This window comes from Columba livia, chromosome 16 (assembly GCF_036013475.1).
Source record: "Columba livia isolate bColLiv1 breed racing homer chromosome 16, bColLiv1.pat.W.v2, whole genome shotgun sequence".
Taxonomy (NCBI): Eukaryota; Metazoa; Chordata; class Aves; order Columbiformes; family Columbidae; genus Columba; species Columba livia.
Genome location: NC_088617.1, coordinates 11,236,723 through 11,248,763, shown reverse-complemented (window position 1 = coordinate 11,248,763; position 12,041 = coordinate 11,236,723).

Genomic DNA, 12,041 nt, shown 5'->3' with positions numbered 1-12,041 from the left:
TCCTGCATGGAGCCAGGGTGAGAACCATCACAAATCTGTCTGTGATGGGAACAGAGGGAAACTGCCTCCATGGGACTGAACCCCACAATAGGAGAGAGTGAATGGATACAGACAGCTCCAGGGGTGAAACAGAAGGGAAGAACAGGACTGCAGTCTAAGGAAACCTCACTGCAATCAGCTGCTGTGGACCAGACCTTGATGTTTAGCCAAGACTGGAGGCCCAGAACTGGCATTCAGCCATTCCCAGCCCTCAGGAACAGAGCCCAGGCTCAAGTCAGGACCCATCTAAATGACACACAAGGACTGGAACATCAGCAGCACCTCCTTCCCCACCCCAAACAGTATCATCTTCCAGCAGTGCACCCTATAGATGTATACATACAGCAGAACAAAGACATCACAGCAACACATGCTAGTACAGGGCAGCAGTCTTTAACTATGCTAATAACCAGAGCAACATTTCTATCCACTGAGAATCTGCCCCCATTTGTAATTGCAATGAAACATGAACACTTCCCGAGTTGTAACTACTAAGCTCAAAGCATGGTCTGTTCGCAATGTTTCTTCCTTGGTAAGAGTGCTGGGCTGAACAAGATATATGCAGTTTCCCCCCAGACAGTATGAGAAAAGTCAGACTGAGATAATATCTTTTTTGTCTAAAGATGCTGTTTATATGAATTTATTGATTCGTTTTTTCTGCAAGAAAAAGCAGGCAGTACACGAGCACTGTGGGATTACCGTTTGCTCAAAGACTTGTTAGAAAACCCTCGTCTATTCAGACAAATGTTTGAATTTGCAGGAGCACAAGTTATCCCAAGTCAAGCCAACACAGTATTCTGCAAATTACAGCCAGATTTGCTTCTTCCATATAAAATTCAGGACTACACAAGGCAGTTTTCCCATCAATGAGTGTCTAAATATTTTATAATTGAAAGCATTTGTCCTAATAGATACACAACAACACCAGGCACAGAATTCTGCAGTCCACCAAGGTCATCAGTAGAGCCATCAGTACAAATACCCTAATTACCTCTTCACCAAAATAAGATGCTCCTATTTGTTGATGCCTTGGTTGGGACCAGGGCTAGCTCTTTGGTTTGGTAGCTATACCTACACCATTGAAGTGATTTTGAAGCTCTTCCACAAAGGAATACTGCTTCACAACATGCACTGGAAACACTTTTGCTGGGCAATCCAGCCCAATCTCAGTTCCACAGCTATAAGATAGTATGAGAGAAACCAGGTAACCTGGGCACTGAGACACTCATCACAGGTACAGCAGATGCAGCAGTTCCAGAACAGCTTGTTCCTTCCCATTTCCGCCATCCAAGAGCAAAGGACCACTAAACTCAGACCAACTGATACAAGAGGATCCCTTCTGAATAAGGCGTAGAAATTTGGAGAGCGTTCAGTGAGTACAGGGCAGGAGTTCTCACATAGCTTGTATTATAACAGCAATCCAAATGTCACTGTAAATGTTGTTACCAAGTCACAACAGGGCTCTCTGGTGTTCCCTCTGCAGAAGAGCTCTGGGTCTTTATCACAACAACATAGAGCCCGTTTTCAATAGGCTTTCAAGGTGGAAGGCAGAGGAAAGAAACAGCTTTTAAAGAACACCACAAAGAATAACAAAAATTTCTGCCTTCCCTCTAAAGAACATTCAGATGGTTCTGTTCTGCTCAGCTTTGAAGGTTAAAACTTAAAGGTTAAAATACAGCCTTGTTTTCAAGTGGTTCAATTAATACTGTACATTAGGCAGACAGAGGCATTGAGGAAGGAAGAGAAAGCAGATTCTTGATGCCAGAGCTACAGGTGAAGCCCATTTGCACAGGGAAGCTCAGTGCCCTGGGAGCAGCACAGCTGCACATCTCATTGTGCTCTTTTCTGGGCTGCCACCTAATGGGGTCACAGCTCAGGTCAGGCTTGACAGGGAAGAATGAAAATAAGCTCTATCAGATTCATTCCAAAGAGACACTTTAAATCTGCTAGGAAAACAAGCATTTTTTATTATTCTTGTTTCAAATTAATTTTTCCAGAAATAAGAAGCACAGGGAAGTTTGCTCCAAATCCACTTTTCATAACTATCGACCACCTTAACATCATCACAGACGTTATCTATTTTATAAGCATTTTTATTGTAGCACAGGACTACACTCATTCATCACTCTCATAACAGACACCTGTCAGCCTAAAAATCACCTGATAAGGTCCCAACACAACCCTTTCTACTGGCACCAATTCTGATTTGAGCAAAAGGTATATTCCCATCACACTCACTGATTCAGTGCTGTGCAAATTAACCCTAAATCTGACTGATACAAGGAGGCTTGTATACCATAGGCAAGTTAGAGATGTCTCTGAAACACAAACTGGAACACAACACATTTGTTTTTTGTGCAACGTTGTATTGGTCAGTGCAGCAGAAATCCAGAGGTATATACTTTATCAGGAAGACTTGAACCAACACTTTAACAGTTTTCGTTTATTTGTTTATGAAAAAACATACAGGTTTTATTTGAGACTATTCCTCTTTTGTGATTACAAAGAACTGCTGAAGTGAGATTTACTTAGAAAATCCATAAACCTATTATTCTACCACTCACACTGTCTCCATTGGTAATAAACACAGTCAGTACCCACCTTCAAGCCTAACTGATGTGGTTTTGGGTTGTTCTGTACCTATTACTCTTTCAAGGTCAGAAATAAACATTCTAGAAAAAAATAAAAGACAACAGAGCAGTCCTCATTCACCATAATGGGTATAATAGCCAGCAAGACACTTTCAACACATTACTGATATAATCACTGCATTTGTAAGGACACACATTGGGGGTAAGCTGCAAAGGAGCTATAAAGCCAGACACCAAACATGATGGACTTGAGACTATTCTGCATTCACACACAAATATTATAACCAGGTATTAATTGATGTGGCAATTAACATAGTTTAAATCAACAGGATGAAATCTTGTTTGTTTTTTTTTTTTTTAATAAACACCCATACCCTGAATCAGAAACACTTCCAGCTATTCAAATCCACTAACTTAATATTTAAGCACAGGTAAACCTGCAGACAACCTGAGAAATAAACATTTTTCTAGACTTACATACTCACAGAGGTACAAGAAACTGTAGGTGAGGCAGAACAACTACAGACCTCCTGTATGCACAACTGCTATTTCACACATTCCCATTTGAATTTGCTCACTCAACACAATCCCACTCTGTACAAGCACTGGGTAGCAATTACAGCATCTCTTCACCTCCCAAAAGCTGCACTGCAGAAACAACCTACCCCAAAGGGGCCATTTTACCGAGTAAGCTGATAATCTAAGCAGTGAAAAGGTGCAGCTGGGAGAATCAGTCTAAACACTTATTTCCTATGATGAGAAAAGGCAGTGAGGGCCTATTAGTGCTCACTTCATTAGGTGTTCATATTACACCTTAACGGAGCTTTGCATGAGTGCCGCTGTGTGTGCCTTAAAGCTGTTTGAGTGCACACTGAGAAAGGCATCCACATGTGATTCAGAATAAGTGAATTAAGAAACAGAGCGCTTGCTCTGCTCTTAGCACACAGCTGTGAGGGTCATGTCAGGACTTCTTCAGCCCTAAGTGCATTTAACTCTCTTTCTCTTTTTATAATACCTTGTCGAATGGTGGTGAGTTTTCCCAAAGGCGAACGTTGCAAGTAAGGAGGCTCCTGAAGGGGATGAGACTCTTATTCACTATCTGGAAAAGTCAAATAAGCAACTGCTTCACCAGATCTGTGCCAGGAACACCTTTCTTCTTCAGCTACAGATGGAGCTGATAGGGACTGCTAAAACTTAGCATGTTAAATGTTTTTATGTAATTGCTAGTTCTGTCAAGGTAAGTGGTCGCACAAAATTCTAAACTCAGGAAAAAACAGAGGAGTGTAATTTTTTTGAAATAACTTGCTTGGGGAACTAAGGAGCCTTTTTGTCTCTGCCTCAGTGAAAGATGGTGAATTTCTATCCGACCTTGCAGACCATGACCTTCCCAAATTCAAAATGAAAGAAAGAACAATTTACAAAGTTGTATTTTAATGAAATGTGTGTATGATGGAAAGGAACAGGCAGAGGTATCACTACCCCTTCCAGTTATGCCATCACCTCCAAGATCACAGAGAAAATATGATTGTGAGATTGTCCAAATACTGGGAGACCTGGAGCTATAGCACTGCCAGCAGACAGGAGTCTCAACATGCAAGGAGCTGATTCCATGAGTCATTGCAATTCAGATCATCACCACCTCCAAGAAAATATCAGGCAAAAAAGGAGAGGCAAGAGACAGCTGGATGGGAAATTAAAATCTGAACAGCTGTGCAAACCAGCTACTAGAGGCACATAGTGACATTCGAGACATGGGAGAGGGAAGATTTGAGGGGAGATATCTTTGGTGCCCATCAGCAGATAATATCCATTAACTGTGAAATCAAGAGCCTGCAGCTAATTAGTACAGATTTTATGTGTATCATTGTTACTGTCTTATTTCACAAAGCCTACATGCTGCTCCTGTCTTCAGCCTTTAAGAACAAAGCGCCTTTTCACAAACACTTTTCTCTCAAAATGAAGCCGAAGTTATTCTTCATTTTGGCAAAACACCAGACCAATACTTGCAGCCTTTTATTGCCTGCCTCTTCATTGCACTCAACTACGTGATACCTGTGAAGAGATTTGCCTTCAGTAATCTTTAAAAAGCACAGCATGTACTTGGAACTGTACTCTAAATCGAGGACTCATAATTTAATGTTCCTAAGTGGTATATGGACAGGAAATAAAGATAATCTTTTGTTTTCAGATCTCTCGGCATGAAAGCAATTTAGGTAGACTTGAGAATTCAAAACTTTGGGAAAAACAAATCAGGAGCCAGGACCAAACATGAGGCATGCAGTAAACTTTTCTTCATACATGAGAAAGCAATTTATGGGTTTGCAGAGATAACTCGATGTACAAAAATTAAACCAAATATTGTACAACTGTCAAAATAACATTTTTATGTTTATATAATAGGCAACGTATTTAATCAGAAAGGCACATTGTATAACACAAAGGTTGTTGTTCTTTAACTTAAAAAGATGCTCCTAAACTTAAAAGAAAGGGTTGTTATGTAAAATCTGTTACTATATTGCCAGGTTTGCAGGCAGGCATGAGGTGGGGGGACTTCTTGCCTTTTTGACTGTAGAGCTTTTCATTTCCTTCTGAGTCAAGAGTGTGTAATCAGTAGCTGTGATCACGAACTCCACAAAAACCATCACAGGCACCATTAACCACCTTCACATCCCTCCTTTGAGAAACCAGCGATCACAACTCTAGTACAATTCCACTAATGAAAAGCATTTGCACAGAGTTATGAAAGTCTAATGTTAAAGAAGCTTGAAAGGGTATTAATCATGCACTTTTTTTCCTAAGAGATAACAAGTGAAGTAAATCAACATATGATTTAATTTATGATGATGACCCATGTGAATTGCATAAAGTTGCGGAGGGTGCAAACAGGAAAAATTGGGTAGGTTTGGCATAAGCTTTTGAATGTCCAAACAGATTTGGTATATGTAATAAATGAACCGGCTTGGGGAGAGCTGCGTTTGGGTTTTTTGGTGGTGGTTAGTTTTATTTTGATTCACAAGTGAAAACTGTTTAGCCAAGGAAAATACTGGGGTTTTAAGAAAAAGTTTTTCCCTGACCAGGTTGGTCCTGGCATTTTTCATTCATAGAAAGTCTTGAGACAGAGGTCTTCCCATCTTAAACAAATATCCATGAGCCCAGCCTGTTTCTTCTGAAAGACACAAGTGTCTTTCTCAGTACCAAAATCCTGAAAGCGGGTGCTACTTAAAAGCACAAAACAAAGCAGAACGCCAGCTCCTGCGTTGTGCGATGACCTGAACATTCAGTTCCAGGGGAGCAAATAGCAAAGCAGGGCAGAGCATCCATCAGCAGACACCAAAGCGGTCTTAAAACAGATTTTTTTTAAGCAGAATCAACTAAAATTCTTTAATATCGACTCATCTCTCTCAGGTTTGTTTAAGATTATGGGGACACCACGCTGCTCCATGTGGCATCTATGGCAGCAGTCACAAACAACATCTGGCCACAAGATGCTCTTCTGTATGATAACACAAGTATGGTGAAAATCAATGCTCTCTTTGTTGATGGCACAGGGTAATCAAAATGGAACTAATTGTTCAGATATGCTGGATTTTAAATACCATTTTTTGACCTAAATGCAGCTCCTTACCAGAATCTAAAAGCAGTGAAAATATTGACAGTTTGAATGTACGAGAAATACTCAAAATGAGCTCAATTATTATCTGAAATGGTGAGGAGGCATTGAATATTGCACTGGACACTTTTGATTTGCTTTGCTTAAGGAAAACTAGAGTATGAGGTCTGGCTTAATTGCTGCCCTGGGCAGGAACATCTTTTGTGCACTTCCCTGCTGTTGCCTCCTTCTAAATTAACAAGATTTCTTATTTATCCACTAAAACACGCTGCTTATAAGTTTTCACTTTTGAAGGTTCTGTAAAGCTCAGGGAAGAGATTGGAAAAGACATAGGTGACCGCTTCTTAATTCACGTCAAATACTGAAGCCAGCAAATTTGGCATTTATTTCAGGGAAGGGTATTTTTCAGATTGTAACAGGCAATAGACAGCTCAGGGAACAGAATTTCCTGGGATAGCTGGAGCTATGTGACAGTTTTGTGTTTTGTTTTCTTAAATGCTGTCCCTTTGGTAGTTCTCCTTAATTAAAGATTATTCTGATATTCTGAGGTAATACTTTACTTCTAATGTGACAGTTACTCCCAATTTGTTGTATAATTGCTAATCAGGAAAGGAAATAGCTTCCCAGGCATATGCACAAATATTGCTATTTAGAAAATTAATTTACTGATACACTACCCACTTTTTTAGTTTTATTGGAAGCTGGTAAGAACAGAACATGCAACACAAGGTTTTAACATCACTTTTCCTGAAGAGAGAAGTACATTAAGACAGCTTTGTAAATGGTGAGTGAACGCTCTCCACGATCAAAACCAGCACATTAAAGAACTCTGAGCAATCAGATTTTCTGAATAAAGGAAAAGATGGAATTAACTAAGAATACAGTTCCCACATTGATATAGCAATGAATACAAGATCATTAAGCCATCTGCATAATGAGTGAGCATGTGTTAAAAGCAAAAGTAATTTCTGTAGGGGAGGAAAAGTCTAGAAACAAGCCATATCTTAATGAGAAATTGTCATTACAAAACATGAGGTTGTTTTAAAAATATTGTTTTGCACGGTCATGTTAATGTTGTAATAAATTAATTTTCAACAATATTTTTGTGTGCATTGTGAATCCAATAGCACCTTGCCCATTGTGTCAGCACCTCTGTGATCAGACCCACACTGGCTGTACATTCATGGTGTCTCAGTAGCTCAAATGTGTAATTTCACATCCTATAGTTAGTTGCCTGCAATAAAAAAAATAGCAGTTTGTTAAGAACTTCCCCATCGTCATGAGTTATATATTTACATACACATCTGTGCATTTAAACATGTATATGCACAAGCCATATATTCGCTTTCCTGATGAAGGCACATTTTGAATCAGTCACTGACAATCCATTGAAAATCTGGAATTAACCATTTTTGCAAATCGCATTTGTTCTTCACATGTATGAAAGTGTTGTGTTCTTTTAGTAGGAACCCAAGCATCCTCTGTTCTGCTGCCTGTCTTACATCCAGCTAGTTCAAATTCAAATGTGAAAAACAAATTAGATCCACAGATTTACAATGGTCACTTTAAGACAAATTGACACAAAGCAACCTACAATTCACTTAAAAAGAATAACACTACCCATGTCTTGTGGGAAGCTAAAATCTCCAAATTCTCTTCTAGACCCACTGTCAACTCAATCTAACTGCTGCTTCGATTTTCAGCATCTTGTTTTGTGGAACTACATAATACAACTTTTCTAATGGAGAAATTAAAAATCAAAAGCAATTTATTTTTTTTTTAAATTTTTCTCCCTTTTAGTTCCTCTGTGTATTTAAAGACACGCTGGGGCCAAATTTCTTCAGACAGCTGGGAACACTGAGTTCTGGAAGAGTACGGGATCTTGACCATAAGCACCACAAAATGTGAACTGCTGAGTGTCCGCCGTGCAAACCCAGCTGAAGTTTCATGGCAAATCTGCCTCAGCAGCCCAGCAATTCTGAAGAGCTCAATATCATGTTTTGCAATAACAACAAAAAGCCGCAAAGCTTTGGAGCAGCTTGGCGCTGCTCCACAGCACAGCACAAACCTGCAGTTTAGCTCAGTGGGGCGACTTGCGCAAGCCGGGGAAGGATGATGTGGCTTGTGGTGCACGCTGCATGTGCAGAAGGTTTGCACACCTTGTCCCCAGGTTGTCACGAACCATGGGCGGGTTGATGCCACGAGCATGGGCAGAACCACCAGCATGCAGCACCATCTTGCAGGAGTGCCCGAATTCAAACGGATCTGATCACCCATGCAGACAGGACTGCCTTCTCCACCTGGCCAGAAGTGTTTATAGACAAAAAAACCCAGCGTGCTAGTGTTTCCTTGGCATTTGTGCTAATAAACTGTGGACGGAAATCAGCATTAGTAAGCAAACCAACATATAATTGCCATAGACAAGTACTGCAAAACAGCCAATTTGTCTGTGATTCAAATGAAAAATTACTATTACTCTGCCTTCATGGCCTTCTTCTGTATCAGAACCTGTTCTTAATCATATCCCCAGTCCAGACTCCAGAAATAATACAGTTAAATGCCCAGCAGAAAGTGGGTATGTTGACACAATAACCGAAGTGTACGTATTTTGGTTGAATAATTACTTTCGTTCAAGGGAGGAAGGTTATGAAACCCAGATTTGACAAAAAGCTCAGTTTTAAACAGAGTTAGACATCACCATGGGAAGAGTAAATCAAATGTAATGAGATAATTATTGGATGCAGTAATGTACATTAAATGACAATTACAGAAGTTTCTTATGAAAAAAAAAGACAAATTACATATCAATTACCTCTTACTGTCAAGCACATGCAAATTAAGGCTTTCTTGACACCATAGTGTGAGACACCAGCAGGGGTTTTTTTCTATTCTGTATAAGCAAATGCTTCAAGCCCTGACTCATTACACTGGCCAGATTCAGACATCCAAATAAACTTCAACAACAGTAACAAAAATTCTTGAGAATGTCACCTAATCCCAGTAGGGTGAATTATTACTGAAGGGGAAAATCCTAATGATCAAAAACCCTCTGTGGGAAAATTCCCGTGGTCAGTGCTCTTGTATCTCGCTGTCAGGAGCCTCTCCATCCCATTGCCAAAGAATGTGGTTCAATAAGGTATTTCCAAAAATTCGATCTGTGGCTGCTCCTTTGCCTGAATTTGGGGCCGAACAGCAGGGCTGGGGAGCAGGGCAGGCAGCTGCCGGCCTTCTGACACAGCAAGTGCCATGAGGAAAGGAAACTGCCCCTACAAATTGGTTCAGCTCCCGTGGTGACATGGTCTCATATCATTTAACCACCTACGACCGTCAGACTCTGAGAGAGGAAAAGGCAGAAGAAAGAGCTTAGAGAGGGACACATAAAACTAAAGTGCCACAACTCAAACCTCTATTCTGCCACGATGACACCACATCTGGAACATTGTGTCCAGCTGTGGCCCCTCAGTTCCAGCAGGACAGGGAACTGCTGGAGAGAGTCCAGCGCAGCCACCAAGATGCTGAAGGGAGTGGAGCATCTCCCGGGTGAGGAAAGGCTGAGGGAGCTGGGGCTCTGGAGCTGGACAAGAGGAGACTGAGGGGAGACCTCATCCATGGGGATCAATATGGAAAGGGGGAGTGTCACGAGGATGTAGCCAGGCTCTTCTCGGTGACAACCAATGGTAGGACAAGGGGCAATGGGTGCAAACTGGAACACAGGAGGTTCCACCTAAAGATGAGAAGAAACTTGTTCCCAGTGAGGGTGACAGAGCCTGGCCCAGGCTGCCCAGGGGGGTTGTGGAGTCTCCTTCTGTGCAGACATTCCAACCCGCCTGGACACCTTCCTGTGTAACCTCATCTGGGTGTTCCTGCTCCATGGGGGGATTGCACTGGATGAGCTTTCCAGGTCCCTTCCAATCCCTGACATCCTGTGATTCTGTGATTCTACAGTATCGGGAGTCTTGCCATTTAGAGTTTGCTGAGCCAGATTTTTCACAAGACTTCATCTCCTATCTAAGCATCTCGACAGCAAGTTCACTACAGAAAATGTCACCTCACCGCTCCCAAAAAACTCTCAGTGTGCTTTCCAGAGGGCTTGGTCTGCTGGCTGCTTCTGGAAGCCTCACTGGCAGAAGAGACCACCAGAAACACTGACCAGCGGGAGAGGGACCAACTAGAAGGCACAACAGCAGAACAGGTGGCCCATTTCCTTGTGGACTCTTCTGAATTTGGCTGATAAAATCATAGAATCATAGTATCATTTTGGTTGGAAGAGACCCTCGAGATCGAGTTCAGCCATAACCTCACTCTGGCACTGAACCATGTCCGTAAGAACCTCATCTATGCAGCTTTTAAATCCCTCCAGGGATGGTGACTCCAGCACTGCCCTGGTGGAGCAGCCTGTTCCAGTGCTTCACAATGCTTTCCTAATATCCAATGTAAGTATCTACAACTACTTTCTTAGAACAAAAGTAAACTGCCTGCAGTTAGTTGCCAAGTTTGTTGAAGGAAGTGTCCACAAAGAATGAGAACAAAGAAACTTTCAGTGCATCAGTACTTCTTATACTCATCAATAATTTGTTTTCAGGCAGCTTTTACTCTCTTGGTTGATACCAATTGTACCTTTCCTGTACTTTCTTCAGGAAGCAAAGATTTGTGAATCAGTTGTCTCCTGGCTGCTCTCGTTTATAACATGCTGTAATAATTCCAAATTCATGCTTCTAATTCTACCGTTCTTGTTAGAAAAGGTGTTACTTTTTGACAATAGATGATCATCTTCTCTCTGGGGTGCTCCTGCAAAGCAAAAGAACAGGTGCTGTGAAGCTCGCAGTTTTGTTTCTGAACAACAGCAAGAGGTCATCCAAGCTAGGTCCAATTTATTCAGACTGTGCCAACCTGATAACACACTCATCTCAGCCATGCCATAATGTACTTGAAAGGGATTTTTTTTCTCCAGATAATTAAGTGAAGAAAGAATGGAAAGACACTGCCATTTCTGTAGACAAAAGCAGACTATGTACACTGTTTCCCAAAATGTATGACACTTGTTAAAATAAACAACACAAGAGGATTTTTTTGGTCACTGCTACCAATCAGTAAGTCTGAGTCAGTGTAAAATGCGGAGATCAGCAGAATTGTGAAGTGGATGTGAAGGATGTGCCCTTCGGGATTCTGGTAATTTAAAAGAGGCAGGTGTGTGTTATAAATAGTGAATATGTCATGCTCAATTCATTCTGAGAGACCTGTTTTCCTCAATATCTTGCTCTAACTTTGATTGCAGAACAAAGGCAAGAGCTACAATGCAACAGGGCCCTCAAGCCCCATCAGAAACTGAAGAATTAACCCTTTTACCACCCCTTCCCAAGGCTTTTGATTATCTTTGACATCATGAACTTCCACCCTGACAGCTGTGTTTCCAATGGGTTATGTCCTATTTGGAAAGCACGACTGTTCCCAGTCCACCACGAATGGCGCAGCTCATGTCTAAGTTCATGTCATGCCACGATGCAGCTCACGTTAAGGACCAGCAGTTTCATATCAGGACCAGATACAGTTATAATACACATAAGAACAGCTGGAGGCCACAGATCATGAGTGAGCATGAAAAGCACATACACTTTCCTGTAGCAGACTTCTTAATGCTTCCCTTTCTTCTCACTGTTTCCCTCTCCCAGGAGTTAAATTCATATTTTATCAAGTTACTTCTGTGCTATAGGGATAAGGACATAGCTACAGAGTAGAAGAGTGAGAAGAGGCCAGAAATTCAAAGAACCACGAAGACTTGGTTTCCTTCTCTTCTGGGATCT